The sequence below is a fragment of the Suncus etruscus genome, chromosome 16 (assembly GCF_024139225.1).
Source record: "Suncus etruscus isolate mSunEtr1 chromosome 16, mSunEtr1.pri.cur, whole genome shotgun sequence".
NCBI lineage: Eukaryota > Metazoa > Chordata > Mammalia > Eulipotyphla > Soricidae > Suncus > Suncus etruscus.
Window position 1 is genome coordinate 70,314,809 of NC_064863.1, and position 22,648 is coordinate 70,337,456.

At 40.4% G+C, this 22,648-nt stretch overlaps 1 pseudogene; it reads left to right on the forward strand.

Moving 5' to 3' along the window:
* Nucleotides 1-6,391: 6,391 nt before the first annotated feature.
* Nucleotides 6,392-7,081, forward strand: LOC126032637 (magnesium transporter NIPA2-like; annotated as a pseudogene).
* Nucleotides 7,082-22,648: the final 15,567 nt, after the last annotated feature.

Genomic DNA, 22,648 nt, shown 5'->3' on the forward strand with positions numbered 1-22,648 from the left:
GGGGTGAGAGTAGTATAGGGTGTACTTGGGGAACATTGGTGGAGAGAGGTCGACACTGGTTGCTGGATTGGCCCTGGTTCGTTGTATGTCTGAAACCCAACTATGAAGGACTTTGCTAAATCACATTGGTGTTAAATAAAATTTAAAAAGTCAACTAAAATTTAATAAAATGGTAGCTTATGAAATTAAAAAAAGAAATAGCTTTTAAGATTATCGAGCTTAGTATATTTTGAAAACTATTAAATGAACACTTGATGGTATTTTGTCCTTCATCATAGAAAATTCCTTCAAGGAACAAGTGACTTTGAGTTCTTGCCCAGCATAACCTTGAGCTTTGATCCCCTGTGCTGAAGCACACCTGTTAGAATAATTTTAGCAGCCCTAAAGGTGGCTCAGAATATGGCTCAGTAACTTAGGATGAGCCAAGGACAAACATGAGGACCCTGAGCTTAAGTTCCCAAGCAGTGCTTTTCCATCATGCACCAAGATAAGATCCAATGATCTATGGTCTATGAATATTTAGGGAGGCGAAAAATGCATGGAATATGACAAGCATTAATTGGAAACGGAAAGAAGTAAGGTAGAAAGAACCAAGTACAAGGTTGGGAGGGAGAGAAGGAGAGGAAAGGAAAGAAAAGTGGTGGGAAGGGGAGGGAAAGAAAGGAAAGGTCGGGGCCGGGCGGTGGCGCTAGAGGTAAGGTGCCTGCCTTGCCTGCGCTAGCCTTGGACGGACCACAGTTCGATCCCCCGGTGTCCCATATGGTCCCCCAAGCCAGGAGCGACTTCTGAGCTCATAGCCAGGAGTAACCCCTGAGCGTCACCGGGTGTGGCCCAAAAACCAAAAAAAAAAAAAAAAAGAAAGGAAAGGTCAAGGGAGGGAAGGGGAGAGAAAGGAAGAAGGGGAGGGGAGGTAAGGGAAAGGAGGAGAGGAGATGATAAGGGAGGAGAGGGGAGGAGAGGAGAGACAAGAGATGAAAGGAGTGTAGAGGAAAAGGGGAGGGGAGAGAAGTGGAAAGGGGAGGAAAGAGGAGAGAAGAGGATGGAAGAGGAGTGGAGAGGAGAGGTAAGAAAAGGAAGGGAAGAGAGGAGAAGGGAGAGGATGGAAAGGGAGAGAAGGGGAGAAAAGGGGAGGTGAAGGGAAAGGAGGGGAGAGAAGGGAAGGGGATGGAATAAAAAGGGAGGGGAGAGGAAAGGAGGAGAAAGAGAGGGGAGAGAAGAGGGAAGGAGAGGGGAGAAGAGAGGAGAAAGAAGAGAAGAGGGGAGGGGAAGAGTTGGGAAACATTCTGGAGAGAGTAATTTAAGAGGTCAAGAAAGCATGAGTATCACAGATCACTACCATACAATCCTTGAGACCTCCAAGCTTTCATTCCCCAGTTTCTGTCCCTAGAAATAAAGTGACAGAGCAATGCTCTGACAGAGAGACTTGCTTCCTTCTTCTATCATGTCACAGATGAAAAACAATGATAGAATCTTAAATACAAGTTCTAGATTCACTTGTTCTGTATTATTGGATCATATCTATAGCCAACTGTTTATCAGAATAAAGGAAAAAATTAAAAGCAAATATTCAACAGACATTCATTGCATTCCAAATTTTGTCTGTTTACAGATATGAATTAGGTTACTTCCCAATAAGAATTCTCCCTAAATCATGCCCTCAGTGAAGAACTAAGACTCTGGAAGTTAGCATGCAGCTTGCTCTACAGTAGCAGTAAACAACATTGTGCACTTACTTAGCCAAATTTTCCCTTTAGTTTAGAACATTAAACCTGAAAGAATGTGATGCACATGGAAGGCCCCTGTCCTTCACATAGGCCTCATTTACAGAGACATTTGGTAAGGCTGACAGCTGGGAATTTGTGTTTCTTAATCCTTAATGTAGAGCTTACAGGTGTCCCAACCTGAGCAGCCTGCTGGATTCAGGATGTGGTGGGTATGACCCCAAGAATAGCATGCTTAAAGACCAAGTGAGAGGGGCCGGGCGGTGGCACTAAAGGTAAGATGTCTGCCTTGCCAGCGTTAGCCTAGGACGGACCGCGGTTCGATCCCCCGGTGTCCCATATGGTCCCCCAAGCCAGGAGCGACTTCTGAGCGCATAGCCAGGAGTAACCCCTGAGCATTACCGGGTGTGGCCCAAAAACCAAAAAAAAAAAAAAAAAAAAAAAAAAGACCAAGTGAGTCTGCTTTGAGCCTGGCAGTAACAATGGCCACTGAGCCACACATCTAGCATGTAGCATGTCTTAGTCCAGGATTACACATGGAATGTGCCTGTAACAGTTATAAATTGGTTTGTTTTTATTGGGCCAGATCTTTGGTCTCTGAATGCAGCAATAATTTGCTCATAGCGCTTCAGAGGCTAAGAATCTGGAATCTGGCCTGGGGTTTAACCTTTGTTAAACATGAGTGTTTGGCTTCTTACAGAATGTTGCAGTGGGACTTCTGAAATCCTTCATTCCCACATTTGGGGAATGGTGTAAACTTGCCCTTAGGTAGCATAAGCAAGTTAAACTCAAATCAGTCCAATTTCTAGAGGGACTGAATATATCACGAGTCATAGACGGGGTTAAACTGGAAACCATGGGTAGGTGGGGTGAGGTAGAGCCTAAAGCTCACAGCTGCTAGAACATTTAAAACTCCCCAAATATCTTTGACACCAGCATTTGCTGTCATCTGTGGCATGGACTTACCCATTAATGTCAGCATCCATATGTACATCTGTGCAGCTTTAATTCAGAGTTTGAGAAGAACTTTAAAAAGCTGTAGACCTGGTAACACTACCATTAAAACGAATGACACATTAAATAACCTTATTTAATTTAAGTAACCTTAAATAATGTTGCTTGGTTTGGAGGCCACACCCAAAATTATTCAGGGTTTACTTCTGACTCTACACTGAGGATCACCTCTGGAGGTGCTAAGTAAACCATATTGTGCTTCTGATAAAATCCTGTTTGTACTTTACAAAGCAAGTGCCTTTGCCATTCTACTGTCTCTCCAGCCTCCTTAAATATTTTTATATTTACTATTCTCAGTACCAGAGCAATAGTATAGTTTGTACTATTTTTTTCTTTTTTGGGGGAGGGGGAGGTGGAGTCACATGTGACTGTGTTCAGGGATTACTTCTTGGCTCTGCACTCAGAAATCACTCCTGAATGGCTCAGGGAATCATATGGGGTGCCAGGAATTGAACCACCATCTGTCCTGGATTGCCACATGCAAGGCAAATGCCCTACTGTTGTGTTATTTCTTTAGCTCCCAGTTTGTACTATTTTAGACTATATTTGTATAGTCTTGTATAACCTTGTATTGTATAGCCTTGTATACAGCCAACCTGGGTTTAATTCTCGACACATCATATGGTTTCTTGAGCATCACCAGGAATGATCCCTGAACACAGAGATCCCTGAGAAAAGTGAGATGTGCCCCCCCAAATACAACAAATTATAATTAAAAATTATTATTCTCCTAGAAGCTTCTATTACACAGACTTTAGATACTATCCCTTGAGTTGTAGTTTTATGTGATCATCATTCAGTCTACCTGGAAAGTCCTCTAAGGATAAAAGCCAGATCTTGACTGCAAATATGGACAGTGAGGGTCCAGAGTTTTAGTAGAGCAGGTAGTGCTTAAATGTAGAAAACCTACATGTAAAAATGTAGAAAACATATGATACCTGGCACCATATATGGCTCTTCCAAATTCCACAGAGTTAGAAGTAAACCCTTAGCACAGACAGGTATAGCCCCAAATAATAATAATAATAATAATAAGAAGAAGAAGAAGAAGAAGAAGAAGATGAAGAAGAACAAGAACAAGAAGAACAAGAAGAAGAACAAGAAGAAGAAGAATACAAGAAAAAGGAGGAGGAGGAAGAAGAAGGAAGAAGAAGGAAGAAGAAGAAGAAGAAGAAGAAGAAGAAGAAGAAGAAGAAAGAAGAAGAAGAAGAAGAAGAACAAGAACAAGAAGAATACAAGAAGAAGGAGGAGGAGGAGGAAGAAGAAGAAGAAGAAGAAGAAGAAGAAGAAGAAGAAGAAGAAAAGAAGAAAAGAAGAAGAAGAAGAAGAAGAAGAAAGAAAAAGAAAAAGAAGAAAAGAAGAAGAAAAAGAAGAAAAAGAAAAAGAAGAAGAAGAAGAAGAAAAAGAAAAAGAAGAAGAAGAAAAGAAGAAGAAGAAGAAGAAGAAGAAGAAGAAGAAGAAGAAGAAGAAGAAGAAGAAGAAGAAGAAGAAGAAGAAGAAGAAGAAGACATGGAGCAATGAGGACATTCCATTGGACCAAATTGGTTATTTGGTTGAAGGAGAGATTTTTCTCAAATTAACAACTTTATGTGACACAGTTGGCTTTGCCAAGCCTCTGTTTATCCTGTTCATAGATCAAACTAACCCCCATATCATGAAGCCTCTAGTTGCTTTCTTTACTCTGCTTTCCCTTCATGATCTCTTCTGTGGGGAAGAGGGAAATGTATTGGGTTTCTCTCTGCAACACTTACACAACCATTTCCGGCTAAAAACAAAATCCTGTGCCTGGCAGCATGTCTGGGGTCTTGGGGCAAAAGACCTTGAATACATTTGCACCTAAGTTCACCTGTGTTGCTAGATCCAGGAAAAGAATAAGACCTTGAGATCAATCCCCAGCTTTCATATGCCTCCTGAGACCAATAGGAGTGATTCTTGAGTGCAGAGCTAAGGGTAACTCCTAAACATCTCCAGGTGTGACCCCAAAACAAAAAAAATGTAATGGAGACAGTTAGATTTTGAGATGGGCCTAGAGAAAAAAGTGATCAACTCCACGTAAAAAAATAAACTCAAGCCTCTTTTTAATGCCATGAACAAAAATTAAATAAAAATGCCTTAAAAATCTTTATATCAAACCTGAAAGCATAAGGTGCATAGGGAGAAACATAAACATAAGAAGAACTCTAAATGACATTGAAGCTAAAAAAATTTTCAAGGCTAAAGCACTGTTAATAAGTAAATGGAAGCAAAGATAAGCAGATTGAAGTATATTAAACTTAGAAGATACAGTACCTCAAAGAAAATGATGGCCAGGATATAAAGCCTACACTTAAATGGGAGAAATTATTTGCCCAATATCTATCGGTTAAAAGTCTAATATTAATGTTAATTAAGTAATTAGTACTTAACTTAATGTTAATTAAGAATTAGTACTTAACAAGAAAATAAATCTAAATCCATCAAAAGGTGGGGAGAAGTAGACAGAAACTTCTTCAAAGAAGAGATACAGATGGACAAAAACAAACACATGAAAAATGTTCCATATCATTAATCATCAGTAGATGATACAAATCAAAACAAAAATAAGATATCATCTCACACCACAGAGATTTGCACACATCACAGAGAAGAATGACCAGTCTGGTGCAAATGGAGGGTGAAGGGATTCTCATTCACTGCTGGTGGGAATGTAAACTGGTCAAGTTCATTTAGAAAATAATATGGTCATTCTTTGAAACATGAGAAATTGACTCTCCAGATAACTCATTAATAATGCTTTTGAGGAGGCCTGCCAGGAGCTATTTCTGAGCAGATAGCCAGGAGTAACCCCTGAGCATAGCCGGGTGTGGCCCAAAGAAACCAAAAATAGATAAATAAATAAACAAATAAATAAAATAGTGCTTTTGAGATTGTACCTTAGGGACACAAAAATACAATGCAGAAAAGGCATATGAAGTCCTGTGTACATTGCAACACACTCAGAAACAATTCAAGTACGATGAACAGATAAGTGAATAAAGAAAATTCTGGTACATCTACAAATCGGAAATACTATGCAGCCATTAAAAATAAGCAATAGCTCTTGCGTCATCAATCAGTGCCGGCTTCCTCCTCCTCCACCTCCTCCTCCTCCTCCTAGGGCAGCGGTAGCCTCTGGAGTCAGAGGTCCCAGATGCCGCTTCCTCCGGGCTGTCCCCGATAGGTCGAAGCTGTGGGGCCCCGACCTGAGCTGCTGCTGTTGCTGCTCTGCGGGGCCTAAAACTTAAGGACACTACTGACAGGAATGGATGAGAGGACATGAGAACGGATCCCTTCTCTCACTGCGTCTAGCCTGTATCCCCAAGGTTATGTCTGTGCGATATAAGTCTATGCGATATAAGGGTATGTTGTAAAACTGGAAAGTTCCATCCTGTACGACCCCCCTACTTTTCTATACCCTGGAAAAGTACTGAAAGCTACTTCCTTATGCTGCTAGAACTATATAAGCTTGTCTTGCCTTTAATAAATTCAGCTCTTGATCAGCCAGCTTGACTTGAGCTCATTTCTTTCTCAGCCTCTTTCCTCCCTTTCAGGTCGGATCCCGCTTGGTGACCCACGAATTACTACTGTGATTCATCAGTCCACCTGCGGGCAGGGTCCTAGGGGGCTCACATATAGTCATGGTTATTCTTGCTCCGAAGGAAGGAAGAGGAGATTAGAAACCCTGGATGAAATGTCTTGCAAGCTAGGGGATCCAGGTTTCGTGTTTGCGACCTCTGGTGGTCATCCTGGCCTTGATCCTCTTCTTGGTGGTGGGGCCTTGCCAGGGACAGAGCATACATCCTGATCTATATCACCATCTACTCAGTGATCCGGCGGCCTTCTCGGTGTCCTGTGTCAAGGGCCCTGGGCATGGGCATCAAGGAAGCTGCTGGCCCGGGCACCCTGTACTGTACTGTACTGCCCTGGCTGCTGCTGGTAGGCCTGGTGGTGTGCGTCAGCACCCAGATCAACTACCTGAACCAGGTGATGAACATCTTCAACACCTCCATCGTGACCCCCATCTACTACGTCTTCTTCACGTGCTTGGCCATCCTTTTCAAGGAGTGGCAGTGCATGCCCACCACCGACGTCATCGGGACCCTCAGCGGCTTCCTGACCATCATCGTGGGCATCTTCCTGCTGCACTCCTTCAAGGATGTCAGCCTGAGCCTCGCCAGCCTGCCCATGTCTCTGCAGGTGGCCAACGGCGGCAGTCTGGTGGGGTCCTACGAGGCCCTTCCGGACGAGGAAGCCAGTCTGACCTGTGGCTTATAGCCGCACGCAGGCAAGACGTGTCCCGGTGGAACGGGAACCTGACCCCTTTCTGAACAGGCCCCCGTTTGACCTCAGAGACGATCCTTTATGGAAGGTTGCACGCAATCAGACCAAGAGATTCCTTTTCGGATCTGGGTTAAAATGACCTCAGCATACGGCCAAACTCCATTGTATCACAGCGGAGGGATTTTCTGTCTCCAAAGTCAGGGTGTCCTTCCTGAAGCTGAAATCGGAGGAAAGGGCTTTTTTGTTTTGTTTTCATCTGGTCTCCCTTTCTGTCAACTCAGATCATTCTCAAAACAATCTTTTCTTTTTTGATTTAAGACTTACAGGAAGTGAATGATGGTCCCTCTGTGATTGTCTCAGTTCTGAATGAAGCAGTCTTTTCCAAGATGCCTAACTTGGGAAGTGGAGGAAACTGCTAGAAGGGTCAAAGTTGGCCCCTTGGAAGCGGAGTCTGTCTGTGGCTCTCTGCAAACCCCCCTACCCCCACTGAGAGTTTTAGTGTCTCTCTGATCTCTGGGTCCCCACAATCTTGATTCCTCTTTTACATCGGCTCTTGTATTTTCCAATATATTTTCATAATGAGTTCTATTGTCATTTAGATATTCTAACCACTCTGGGAAATATAAATCTAGGTTCATTTCCAAAATTCAGCTTTATGTTAATAAAAAGATCGACTGAAAAAAATTAAAATAAAGCAATAAAATCTTAATGTTATTGATATACATGAAAAGTATCATGCTGAGTGATATGAGAATGAGTCAGAGAGTAAATGGGTCAGAGACAGAGAGAGGGCAGACATAGAATAATCACACTCATTTGCAGAATATTAAAAATAAAAACACATAGTATGAAATTAATACCCAAAGATAACAGAAAAGAGGGCAAGGAGAACTGGTGGTATAGTGGAAGGTGTGCGTTTAGGTTAGAGAAGAAACTTTATGACAATGATAGAAATGGACAAGATCTGGGTGCTGAAAGGAGTTAAAGTTATATGCATTATATCAGTAACAGTATTGCAAACCTCAGTGTCTAAAAGATAAAATTGGGTCAATGATAGAAGAAAAGACATAGAGGCAAGCTGAGCTGATAAAGGTACATGAGGAAAACAGGAAAATGGTGGAGAGAAATGTACACTGGTGAAGGAATAGGTGTTGACACAATATATGACTGAGAGTCAATCATCTACAACTCTTTAGCTCTGTATCTCACAGTGATTATATTTAAAAAATAAAAGATGAGCCTGAGAGTGGGGTTGTGTGAAGATGGTGCCTTTTATCTCCCACATGCAGCAAAGGATGGAAGAGGGAGAGAAAAAAGGAGAGAAAGAAAAAGAGAAGTATTTGCTAAGGTCGTTAGCTGAAGGTTGCTAGTGAAGGCACAGGGGAACTCTGAGCCATAGGCTGCTCCTGATCTCTGATAAAGCAGGGAAAACCCCAAGATTAAACAGCTGGAGGAAAACAAAGGGGTATCTAGAATACAGCAGCTGGATTGTGTATGTCTCTAATAAAGAATGTTAAATCCTTCCATAAACCCCACCCCAAATTTCATAGCTCATTGTCTTAAATGCCTATACCCAGAATTCTGAAAAGGAATGGAATAGTTACTCTATACTTGGAAGAAAGAAGAAAACATGTCCCCATCAACCTGACAATTGGCAATGATAATGAGCATGGGAGTGGCCAGAGAGCAGGACTCAGTGCACCTGCAGCAGGTGCTGGCCCTGTCCCAAGGTTGACTGCAGAGCTCTTCACAATGCATTACAAATGCGTCAGGCTAGACATTTATAATATTTAGACTAAATTTCTTAAAATAAGAAATGAACATGTTTAAGGAAAAGGGATTGTTTTATTTAACAATGAATGGAAGAATGAACTAGAAGAACTTAATGAGCTATCTCAGACCAGAGAAATATTGATTGCAGGTCCCAGAATAAAAGACTCCTCAGTTAAATTAATCCTGATCTTGGATGAGCCCATAAGGTTGTCTAAAATATATCATAAATGTATGATTTTGAATAAGCAAGAGTCCACAGAATGAAGGTCTTCTGGGAGTCTTGTCAGAGTTGAGGAAATTCCTGGATATCCCACACACCAGCTGCAAGGTCTCAATCAAATGCGTTAGAATAGAGATAGGCTCAACAATGCCTGAAAGATGCATTTAATTAGCTCCAAGAAGGATGTTCTCATGTGGCCTATAAAAAGGGTAATTGTGGGGGATAAGATGAGAAAGAAGAAACCACAACACAGAAAATAATACTCCATTCATTGACTTTCCACCCTGTAGCACACTGAAATAAGCAGAAACATAAGTGTTTCTGGACTGTTAAAAGAATCCAGAATCCACTATACAAGTAATGATTACCTAAGGGCTTCTTGTGGGTCAGGTCATGTAGAGAAATTCTTAGAGGCATGGACCTTGTTAATGTGCTCTGGTCCTGCACAGAAAGATTAGCCCATCCAAGAACTCCCATTTGTCAGAAAAAAATGAATTGGGGGAGAGGGAGGATCAATATAGTGAAGGTGGTGAGATGAATTAGAAAGAGGTCCCAAGGTAACGTATATGAAATAGAAGGAGAGTGGCAGCAGCCCTGAGAAGGGACTCTGCTCTGTTCTCTCTGGTCATCCTAGGAACCAACTGGAGAGATCTAAGATTGTGGGCCTTGCTTTAAGAAATCAAGGTCTGTCTTAGACCCTCCCCAAGGCCTTTTAGGCATGTCTTCTTCTCTAACAGAAAATAATTTTAGTATATGATGAATGAGATAAAGATAGGATTTATTTGAAGGTATTGAGGAAAGAGAAGAAGCAAATAAGAAAAAAGAGAGAGACTAAAGTTCACAAGGAAGACTGCTGGCTCCTCAAAGATAGAGAGAACTCCTATACATTCAGAGTTAAAGTATGAAAAATACAACCCAAAAGGGGATATGCAGGCAACATGTGTATGCAGATACTAAGTGCATGGGCTGTTAAACATATATGTGTCCCTTTCTTTGTTCCAAAATTTTAAAGGGTTTTTCTTAATCTGCCCTATGTAGAGCTTTCTGACTAGGTGAGGTAGTTGCTAGTGTAGTTGTCAAGGGTAAGGTTGCCATCAGTTGATCTTTTTTTTAGTATATTTTTATTTATTTAAACATCTTGATTACAAATATGATTGTAATTAGGTTTCAATCCTGTAAAGAATACCCCCCTTCACTGGTGCAACATTCCCACCACCAAAGTCGAAAATCTTTCTCCACCCCACCCCACTCCCACCTGTACTCTAGACAGAATTTCCAGTTCCCTCATTCATTCACATGACTATGGTAGTTCTCAGTGTAGTTATTTCTATAACTGCACTCACCACTCTCTGTGATGAGCTTCATGAAGTGAGCTGGAAGTTCAAGCCGTCCCCTCATTGTCTCTGAGGATTGCTGCAAAGATGACTTTTATTTTTCTTAAAACTCATAGATGAGTGAGACTATTCTGCAACTCTCTCTCTCCCTCTGACTTATTTCACTCAGCATGATAGACTCCATGTACATTCATGTATAAGAAAATTTCATGACTTCATCTCTCCTGACAGCTGCATAATATTCCATTGTGTATGTCTATCACAGTTTCTTTAGCCATTTGTCTTGTGAAGGGCATCTTGGTTGTTTCCAGAGCCTGGCTATTGTGAATAGTGCTGCAATGAACATAGGTGTGAGGAAGGGGTTTTTGTATTGTATTCTTGCGTTTCTAGGGTATATTCCTAGGAGTAGTATAGCTGGATTATATGGGAGCTCAATTTCTAGTTTCTGGAGGAATCTCCATATCGCTTTCCATAGAGGTTGGACTAGACAGCATTCCCACCAGCAGTGGATAAGAGTTCCTTTCTCTCCACATCCCTGCCAGCACCGATTGTTCTCATTCTTTGTGATGTGTGCCAGTCACTGTGGTGTGAGATGGTACTCATTGTTGTTTTGATTTGCATCTCCCTGATGATCAGTGATGAGGAGCATTTTTTCATGTGCCTTTTGGCCATTTGTATTTCTTTATTATCAAAGTGTCTGTTCATTTCTTCTCCCCATTTTTTGATGGGATTAGAAGTTTTTTCTTGTAACTTTCTGTCAGTGCCCTGTATATTTTGGATATTAGCCCTTTATCTGATGGGTATTGGGTGAATAGTTTCTCCCACACAGTGGGTGGCTCTTGTATCCTGGGCATTATTGTTTTGAGGTGCAGAAGCTTCTCAGCTTAATGTATTCTCATCTGTTGATCTCCGCTTCCACTTGTTTGGAAAGTGCAGTTTCCTCCTTGAAGATGCCTTTAGTCTCAATGTCATGGAGTGTTTTACCGACGTGTTGTTCTATATACCTTATGGTATCAGGTCTGATATCAAGGTCTTTAATCCATTTGGATTTACCTTCGTACATGATGTTAACTGGGGGTCTATGTTCACTTTTTTGCAAGTGGCTAACCAGTTCTGCAAGCACCACTTGTTGAAGAGGTTTTCCCTGCTCCACTTAGGATTTCTTGCTCCCTTGTCAAAAATTAGGTAATTGTATGTCTGGGGAACATTGTCGGAGAACTCAAGCCTATTCCACTGATCTGAGGGTCTGTCTTTATTCCAATACCATGCTGCTTTGATAACTGTTGCTTTGTAGTACAGTTTAAAGTCGGGAAAAGTAATGCCTCACATACTCCTTTTCCCTAGGAGTGCTTTAGCTATTCGAGGGTGTTTATTGTTCCAGATGAACTTCATAAGTGTTTGATCCACTTCTTTGAAGAATGTCATGGGTATCTTTAGAGGGATCACATTAAATCTGTACAATGCTTTGGGGAGTATTGCCATTTTAATGATGTGAATCCTGCCAATCCATGAGCACGGTATGTGTTTCCATTTTCGTGTGTTCTCTCTTATTTCTTGGAGCAGGGCTTTATAGTTTTCTTTGTATAGGTCCTTCATGTCTTTGGTCAAGTTGACTCCAAGATATTTGAGTTTGTGTGGCACTAATGTGAATGAGATTGCCTTCTTGACGTCCATCTCTTCCCTATTATTATCGGTGTATAAAAAGGCCATTGATTTTGTGTGTTAATTTTGTAGCCTGCCACCTTGCTATATGAGTCTACTGTTTTTAGAAGCTTTTTGGTGGAATCTTTAGGGTTTTCTAAGTAGAGTATCATGTCATCTGCAAACAGTGAGAGCTTGACTTCTCCCTTTTCTATCTTGATTCCCTTGATATCTTTTTCTTGCCTGATTGCTATAGCAAGCACTTCCAGTACTATGTTGAAGAGGAGTGGTGAAAGCGGACAGCCTTGTCTTGTACCAAAATTTAGAGGAAAGGCTTTTAGTTTTTCTGCACTGAGGATAATGTTTGCCATTGGCTTGTGGTAGATGACGTCCACTAATTGAGAAAGGTTCCTTTCATTCCCATCTTGCTGAAAGTTTTGATCAAGAATGGGTGTTAGACCTTATCAAATGTTTTCTCTGCATCTATTGATATGATCATGTGATTTTTATTTTTCTTGTTTATGTTGTGTATGATATTGATAGATTTACAGATGTTAAACGATCTTTGCACTTTGGGGATGAAACCTACTTGGCCGTAGTGTATGATATTCTTGATGATGCATTGGATCCTATTTGCCAGGATTTTGTTGAAGATCTTTGCATCTACATTCATCAGGGATATTGGTCTGTAATTTTCTTTTTTGGAAGATTCTCTGTCTGGTTTTGGTATCAAGGTGATGTTGGCCTCATAAAAGCTGTTTGGGAGGGGCTGGGTGGTGGCGCTAGAGGTAAGGTGCCTGCCTTGCCTGTGCTAGCCTTGGATGGACTGAGGTTCGATCCCCCGGTGTCCCATATGGTCCCCCAAGCCAGGAGTGACTTCTGAGCGCATAGCCAGGAGTAACCCCTGAGCATCACCGGGTGTGGCCCAAAAACCAAAAAAAGAAAAAGAAAAAAAAAAAGCTGTTTGGGAGTGTTCCCGTTTTCTCAATTTCAAGGAAGAGCCTGGCTAGGATTGGTAGTAGCTCCTCTTGAAAGGTTTGAAAGAATTCATTAGTAAATCCATCTGGGCCTGGGCTTTTCTTTTAAGGCAGATGTGTGATTACAGTTTCAATTTCCTCAATAGAGATGGGGGTGTTTAGATATGCTATATCCTCCTTTCTTAATTGTGGAAGGTTATAGGTGTCCAAGAATTTTTCCATTTCTTCTAGGTTCTCATGTTTTGTAGCATAAAGTTTCTCAAAATAGTCTTTGATTACCCTTTGGATCTCTGCATTATCTGTCGTGATCTCCCACTTCTCATTTTTTTTTGGGGGGCCACACCTGGCGGTGCTCAGGGTTTACTCCTGGCTGTCTGCTCAGAAATAGCTCCTGGCAGGCATGGGGGACCATATGGGACACCGGGATTCAAACCAACCATCTTTGGTCCTGGATCGGCTGCTTGCAAGGCAAACGCTGCTGTGCTATCTCTCCGGGCCCCCACTTCTCATTTCTAATACGGGTTATCAGGTTTCTCTCTCTCTCTTTCTTTGTGAGTTTTGCTAATGGTCTATCAATCTTGTTTATTTTTTTCAAAGAACCAACTTCTGCTTTCGTTGATCTTTTGAGTTGTTTTTTGGTTTTCCAATTCATTGTTTTCTACTTTCAGTTTTGTTATTTCCTTCTGTCCCCCTAGTTTTGGTTCCTTTTGTTGGTCATTTTCTAATGCTATGAGCTGCGTCATTAAGTTATTCAGGTATGCCCCTTCTTCCATCCTGATGTGTGCTTGCAAAGCTATAAATTTTCCTCTCAGGACCGCTTTTGCTATGTCCCATAGATTCTGGCAGTTTGTGTCTTCATTATCATTTGTTTCCAGGAGAGTTTTGATTTCCTTTTTGATTTCATCTCAGCCCCACTGGTTGTTCAATAGCAGGGTGTTTAATTTCCAATTGTTAAAGTTTTTCTTCTGTGTGGCTTTGTAGTTCACATCTAATTTCAGAGCCTGTGGTCAGCAAAGGTAGCCTGCAAGATTTCTATCCTCTTGATTTTATGAAGGTATGTTTTATGTGTCAGCATGTGGTCTATCCTGGAGAATGACCCATGTACATTGGAGAAGAATGTGTATCCAGGTTTTTTGGGGGTGGAGTGTCTTATATATATCTACTAGTCCTCTTTCTTCCATTACTCTTTTCAAGGCTAGTATGTTTCTGGTGGGTTTCGGTCTGATTGACCTATCAAGTGTTGACTTGGCCATGTTGAGGTCTCCCACAATTATTGTGTTATTATTGATGTCTTCTTTCAGAGTTGTCAGTAATTGTATTAGATAATTTGCTGGTCTCTCATTGGGTGCATATATGTTTAATAGTCTGATTTCTTCCTGTTGCATATATCCCTTGATTAGTTCATAGTGTTCATCTTTGTCCCTTACAATTTTTTTGAGTATAAAGTTGGTGTCATCAGATATTAATATCGCCACCCCAGCTTTTTTAAGGTGTTGTTTGATTGGATGATTTTCCTCCAGCCTTTTATTTTGAATCTATATTTGTTCTGTCTATTCAGGTGTGTTTCTTGTAGGCAGCAGAAGGTTGGATTCATCTTTTTGACTCATTTTGCCACTCTGTGTCTTTTAATTGGTGAATTTAGTCCATTGACATTGAAGGAGATGATTGTCATAGGATTTAATGTCATCTTTGTAGATAAGTTTGCTGTGTTAGTTGGTCTCTCTTGTCTTAAAGTAGACCTTTCAGGTTTTCCTTTAAGGCTGGTTTTCATCTGTGAAGTTTCTGAGCTATTGTTTATCCATGAAGCTATGTATTTTTCCTTCAAACCTGAATGTGAGTCAGACTGGATGCAGTATTCTTGGTGAGGCATCCATTTCATTCAGTCTTGTCACAATATCCCACCACTGTCTTCTGGCCTTAAGAGTTTCTTGTGACATGTCTGCTGTAAGTCTTAGGGATGTTCCTTTGAATGTAATTTCCCTTTTTGATCTTGCTGCTTTCAGTATTCAATCTCTATCTATGGGATTTGTCATTATAATGAGGATGTGTCTTGGGGTGTTTTTCTTTGGATCTCTTTTAGCTGGTATTCTTCGGGCATTCAGGATTTGATTGCATGTAGTCTTTAACTCTGGGAGTATCTTGTTGATGATGTCTTTGGCAGTTGATTTTTCCTGGAGATCACCTACCTGGGCCTCTGGGACTCCAATGATTCTTATGTTGTTTCTGTTGAGTTTATCAAAGACTTCTATTTTCATCTGTTCACATTCCTTGAGTAGTTTTTCCATTGTCTGATCATTTGTCCTAAGGTTCTTTTCCAGTTTCTTCTGCTGTGTTGAGTTTTTCTGCATCTCATCTTCCAGTACTCCGATTCTCTCCTCAGCTGCTGTTACCCTGCTGTTGAGGCCATCCACTGAGGTTTTCAGTTGAGCTACCGTGTTTTTTAGATCTGCTATTTTAGTTTGGAGTTTTCTGATTTCTGTCTTTGTGTTTTATGTTTTCTTTGAGTTCTACAAATATCTTCCATATTTCTATTTTAAGCTCCTTAACCGAGAGGTTAATCAGATGGTTGGAATTTTTTAGGTCATCGTCTTCATTCTCTGTGCGTGGTGTTTGCCTGCAAGTTTTCCCCATTGTCACACTAGTAGTGTGGTTTTTCCTGCGTGATGTGGTGGGGTTTATTGGTTAGAAAGAGTGCGTGGCCACAAAATGAAGTGGAGAGGCCGCGCTCTTCTGGGGCCTCTAGGTGACAGTTTTTGGGGGTTCGTTTCCCAGGGTTCCGAGGAGATATTCAAGTATTCAGGAAAGACAGAGAAGCACAGGACAGGGCTCCCTTCAGGTCCTCAGTTTCCTCAGAAGAAGCACAGCAGGGCGGAGACTCCACAGGTAGAGCAATCAGCACTCCACGTGGCAACCCCCACAGCCAGCCATTTCTTACTCACTCACTCACTCGCTGGGTAGCTTCAGAATGCAGTTTTTGGGGGGTTTTCTTTCCAGGGTTCTGAGGAGTGCTTCAAGAATTCAGGAAAGACAGAGAAGCACAGGGCAGGGCTCCCCTCAGTTCCTCAGTTTCCTCAGAAGAAGCCATCATCAATTGATTTTATTTGACCTTACTTTCCTGGCTTTTGTTCCTGCTAGAGCTTCTCATATGAAGCATAAATTCCAGCATCCACAAGGTGTGTCCTAGTAGCCTAAGGATACAAGAGGGACTTCTTCAAATTCTATCACTTGGTTTTATTATATACCAAGAACTTTTCTTGCATTCCAAGAACTTACCTCATTGAAGGGATAGTGGGGGGCTTTCCTTTCTACTTACATGCTTCAGAGGGAAACACTCAACCAGGAAAAAGAAATGGTACTTAAAAGTGATAAAAATTTTTGTATGAAACTCTATCAGTAATAGTATGGTAAACCACAGTGCAAGATTTTATGTTTAACTAAAATAAATAGTAACCATGCTCACAAAAGCAGTCGACATGTCTATACCTGGCCAGTTCCATAGACTCACTCTGTTCTCAAAAGAGAAGTTAACCAAGCCATGAAAAAACCATAGGATATACCCGCCATGCAGATGAAAGTTGGCAATCTCAGGAGGAGAGAGTGAGTCTCTGTCCTGCTGAAATTAAGTCTGCTGCATCAGTCACTCATAATTGCCACTTTGCCTATGGCCATGCTTCACCATTCCTCAACAATTCTCAGCAGAGACACCAATTTGACCAAACTCCAGGGATGCTGGTAGTTAGGCTGATATCATCACTATTTATTTGGAGTGAGTGCAGGCATTTTCCTCCCACTCTCTCATATTTCTGGAAGATCTGGCAGCTGAAAACAAACCCCACAAAAGCCTCAGTATAAGTAACAATAATTTGAATTCCTGGAACATGTGGCCCCATGACGATTTTATTTTTTTAATACTGTCATCCCCATAGAAACACCAATTTAGACATCAATGTATAGTAGAAATCTCTTAGGGCTTAGAAACAAATGAAATAACAGAATATTCATCTAGCAACAAGAGCTTACTAAACTTTCTTACAGTGACTTAATGACCTCACTAGAGATACAATAATTTTCACAAATTTGCTTCTCTTTGTACTTCTACTTTTTTATTTCTTCTCTTTTATTTCTTATTTTGATTTCTTTCTATTCTTTAAAAAATATGGGGCTAGAGCGATAGCACAGTAGTAAGGTAGTTGCCTTGCATGCAACTGACCAATGATAGACCTCGGTTTGATCCCCGGTGTCCTATATGGTCCCCTATGCCAGGAGTAAGTTTTGAGCGCATAGCCAGGAGTAACCCTTGAGTGTCAACAGGTGTTGTATTAAATATTATTTAGTCCTTGGCATGGCATGGAGTCAGCCTGGTACCTGATGCCCTTTTAGGCAAGCGGGTATGAGGGTTTAGGATAACGGCGAGAAAATGACCCACAGCAGTCATATTTCAGAAACATAAAGTTTTATTAATAAGGCCCTAACTGCCATATGCATATTTCACATGGCTTCTAAGCTCAGCAAACTCTGCATCTGATATATCACTCTCTGCTGCATCTTCTTCCTGTTCCTTCTGTTGCTGACTCTCTGTCTCACCCTAACCCCAGGCAACCCTTAAATTACCAACCACAGACCCCTCCCAGTTATGTATCCCACCCCCCCCCAGATAGACAGGAAGTTGGGAAAAGGGTAACAACCAGGTGTGGCTCCCCCTCAAACAAAATTGCTCTCACTTATCTGGAAACAAAGTGTTTTAAGGCAAGGTATGTCAACTTTATTTAAATTAAGTAATTTTTTTTATAAAAAAGCACCTCTTATAAAAGCAGACTGGTAAGTGGGAGGAAAATGAGGCTCATAGGATGGGGCGAGACATTGGTGGAGGGAACACTGGTGGACACTGGTGAAGAGATTGGTATTGAAACTTTGGAGGCCTAAAACCCAATCATGAATAACTGGAATTTCATAGACAAAATTTTTTAAAAAAGTTTTTAAAGATGGATTTTAAGGTGGTGATTCTCAATTCTTTGAAATCTGAAGTTCCATAAGTACTCAATATGTTAAAGAGGGAACCAAGAAGCTTAGGACTGGGGAGGCCCAAGGTTCTAGACAGCCCCGGGGCCCAAGGGGGAAGCTCAAGGTCCGTGAAAAACCCATTACCTCAATAAGACCAGAGAACTTTAAAACAAAGCAGGTTTATTCCAAAGCTCTGGGGCTCCAGGGACAGCCATGTGGACTGAAAGCAGAAGTCCCAGTTAATCTAGGGAGGTATCTTTTATAGGTTCAAGAAACTTTAGGCCTATCCCTATTCCAGGTTTAAAGACAATGTCCAATCAGATGATAAGCTTGTCCTTTTTCAAAAGAAAAGATGAGAACCTATGGAGGAGCAAGGAGATGTCCATTCTTTTGCCCAAATATGTCCAGTTCCTCCTAGGAGGGGCATTGGCTGATAGCAGAAGGCCCTTGATATCTGAAGGTGAAATACCAGATCAAGGAGGATCAAGAAGGTGGGGCAGAGAAAAGCTTAACAGGCTTCTATCATATCTGAGTTATTACAATACCTATTTTATAAATTTTCCCCTAACAAGTATATAATAATAAAGCAGTGCCAGCATTTTTGCTTCATCAGTTTCTTGGTGGTGTCCTGGGTTATTAGACTAGCAAATATATTTAAACATAAGACATACCACCTGATTGGGAAAAGTAATACCAAATAGATAAAATGGTATTGGTAAAATAAACCCCCTACTTAAAGATAAATATGAGTGGAATTTAGAGACATCACTAGGCACAGAGCCAGGAGTAAACTCTGAGCACTGGTAGATACTGTTGCAGACGATAGGTAGGAGGGAGAGAAAGAAGGGAGGGACTGAGGGAAGGACAGAGGGTGAAAGAGTATTTGTAGGACATTGTTCAGTGGTTAAAATGCCTGCTTTATAAGGGAAAGGCTTCAAACTGAAATCCTAATGTTGCCCCTGGCAACTCCCTTGTCTGGCATCCCAATCCTACTCTGAACAGAAGGTAATTAAAGTACAGACTAAGAAAGAAGAGCTAAGAAAGACACTGAAGCTGAAGATTGGGCAAGCCACCTATTAGAGCAGGTTGAGGTATGCATTACTGAAGCTTGAAATGCTGTCGTAAGCACAGGGTTTCAATGCTAGTTACTGAACATCTTTGACTTTCAAGTCCTTGTCTTACAAGGGTTAAACCCTTACAAGGGTTTACAGCTATGTGGCAAGGTTGTTAAAATGGTTCTATAATGTATATATTACATTATATATATGTTATATATAATGGTTCTATAATGTACATTATAGAATAGAATATTCTATACATTATATATATATATATACATGTTTGAAACACATTTGATGTTTCACATTTGATGCTCCTACTTCCATTACAGGTAAAGAATGGTTGCTCACCATTCAGTGAACAAACCTTTAAACTCTGAAAGTCAATCAATAGAACTTTGAGGGAGTAGAAACCTTTAAGGGACTCTATAAAAAGATGAGGTCATTCATTAAAAATAGTTGAGCAAAATACAAAATAATTATGCATGTGACTATTATGCAGCTAATGATATTCTTTCAAATCCCTGCACAAGCTCCAGATTGGATCAGATCACCCACTTACTCCAATTCTGTCCTATAGCATCAGACTATCATGCTAATCGGTCCCTTATGTCCATGACCCATAGTCAAAACCAGACCAAGGAGAAAAATATAGGATTTTGTGTCCCTGCTCACACAGACTGACTTCCCAGCCTCACGTAATAAATAAAAAATGTTCCAGCCTATCTGCTCAGATGGTCCACATCTGATTAAAATGTATCCAGGGATACATGTTTAGATATACCATGACTAAAGCAGATGGTGAGCTATTGAGGGCACTTAAGATTTTCATCAGCAAAAAAAAGGAGTCTAAAACAACAATCAATATGGAGACTAGATCTCCCCTTCCTGTTCAGAGAAGATGAACAGATGTAGACTAGTGATGGTATAGACATCCTCAAAGAAGATCAGTACCACATTTTATTAAGGCTAAGGCATCTAGATCAGCAGATGGACCCGGACACTGCTAGGAGTGATCCTTAAGCAAGGGTCAGAAATAAACCCTTAACACATCCAGTTATGTCAACAAAAAAAAAAATAGAATCACATCCAAAGTAACTGGTAGTGACACATCAAAATATGCACCATGCTTACCTACCAAACTTTATAAAGTGAATTTGGGAAACTGTGAAAATACCATCTGAACACATTCTTTATATCTCACTAATTACTGCATTTTATATGCAATTATTTTGTATTTGCCTACAACTTGAAAAATATTTTCTAAGTATTTCTTAAGAAATACATAATTGCGAGGCTGGAGCAGTGGCACAAGTGGTAGGGAGTCTGCCTTGCATGTGCTAACCTGGGACAGACTACGGTTCAATCACCCCCACACTGGCATCCCATATGGTCCCCCAAGCCAGGAGCGATTTTGGAGCACATATCCAAGAGCATCAAGATGTGTAGCCAAAAAATAATAATAATAATAATAATAATAATACACACTTGAAAATGTGATGACCCCTCTTAAGCTAAGCAGTCTCTGATTATATGATGTTTTACATAGTTGATGATAAGCTTATTGGAAGAGTCTCTGAGGAAAGATCTGATAAAGAGTTATGCTAAAGGGAAGGAGTTGGGTCTAAGACAATGGCAATCTGGGGAGAGGTCTCCCTCTGCTGGCCACACAGAAGGGAAAGCATTTTCCTAGAGAAAGCATTTGAAATGAAATCAAAGCCATTTTTTGAAGAAAAAAAAAAGAAATTTTTTTTTACTGCAATTAAGGAAGGCAGCTGGCACAGTCTTTGAGTTCATTTAAACCATGTTGGAACTTTCTAAAATTTTGCTGTGTGGATTTTCATCCATAGCATTGTTTGTTTCTACAAAGGGTAATCAATGACTGTCTAATTCATTGACTTAAAAACAATCTATCTGAAAGTACTGAGACAAAGGCACCTGTTTTGAATACTGCTGAATCTGATTCAATCCCAAGTATATCCCTTAAACACCTAATTTCAAATTCAAATTAATTTTTCTTCAGATTTACTATCTTTACTTCTGTTTTTTTTTTTTAATGACAAAACAAAACAAAAACAGGTAGAAGTGTGGATAGAGCCATGTACATTGGGTAAGTTGCTTGCCACGCTGAGTTATTCCATAGTAACCCATGTGGCTCCTGCAAGCCCCAGCAAAAATGACCCCTGAGCATGGGACCAGGAATAAGTCATAAACACTGCAGGGTGTTGACACCAAATAAAGACAAATCAAAACATAAACAGAGACCTGAGGGATAGTACAATGGATAAAGTGCTTGTGTTGTATGTGGCAAGCCCAGGTGGATCCCATATGGTTCTCCCAGTTCTGCCAGGAGGAATCCCTAAGTATAAGTCAGCAGTAAACCCTAAACAAAGCTACATATGGTTCCAAAACCAAATCAAAATAAAAGGAAACGAAAACAAAAGAGACATGACTTTTGCTTGAGTAACACAGGTTTCTTTGTTCTTGTACTGCTAAGGGATTTTATACATCAGAAATAACAAGTTGACATTTTATTTACATTTCTTGTTATATATCTTATAAGATTATATTCATGTCCGTAGAGTTTTTTGTTTGTTTGTTTTTGGTTTTAGTTTTTGGGTCACACCCAGTGACACTCAGGGCTTACTCCTGGATCTGCACTCAGAAGTCACTCATGGCAGGCTTAGGGGACCATATGGGATGCTAGGAATCAAACCTGGGACCAACCCGGGACCAACCCATGTAGGCAGCATGCAAGTCAAACACCCTACTGCTCTGCTATTTCTACGCCCCTCCATAGAGCTTTTAATTACAAAAACTCTTTTCTTATTAATACAGACACTGATGCAGTATGTATAATAGAGTAAATTTTATACTACTATAAGGCTTTTTAGATATTACTTAAATATTTTTGTTCTCTTCACTGATACTAAATTTTTCATTCTTAGAATTTATTTATTCATGTAAATCTTAAAATATATTATCTCAGAATTATTAATAATGTTTATTTTATGTATGTATTGCTATATAAACATGGTTTTTGAAAAAAACTTTATCAATTTATCATTTATTTATAATTTTGTGGAATTCTAGTTTAACTCCATCCACCTATGTGAGTGTCAAAATATCCATAATTGTAAAGAAAGAGATCTTCCTCAAATAAGAGATTAAAAAAATTATAGCTAGAGAGAGAGATAGCACAGCAGAGGGGAATTTGACTTGCAGCTAGCTTATACAAGACTCAGACAGAAACAACAAATGTTTAAAGTTACCAGAACCTAGGATTTTGTTTATAGAACTGAGCTTTCATGAAGAGTGTTGGGAAGGACTCTCATAGACAGAAGTTATCTGATGTTGGATGTGGTATTGAAATGATGTATTTATGAACAGCATAATTAGCAACATTATAAATAAAATGACTTTAATAAAAAATGACTTTTTAACAGCAACAACAACAACAAAAATAAGGCTGGAGCTGTGGCACATTAGTAGGGTTTTTGCCTTACACACAGCTGACCTAGGACAGACCGCCCCCCAGTCAGGAGCAATTTCTGAGTGTGTAGCCAGGAATAACCCCTGAATATCACCAGTGTAGCCCAAAAACAAAATA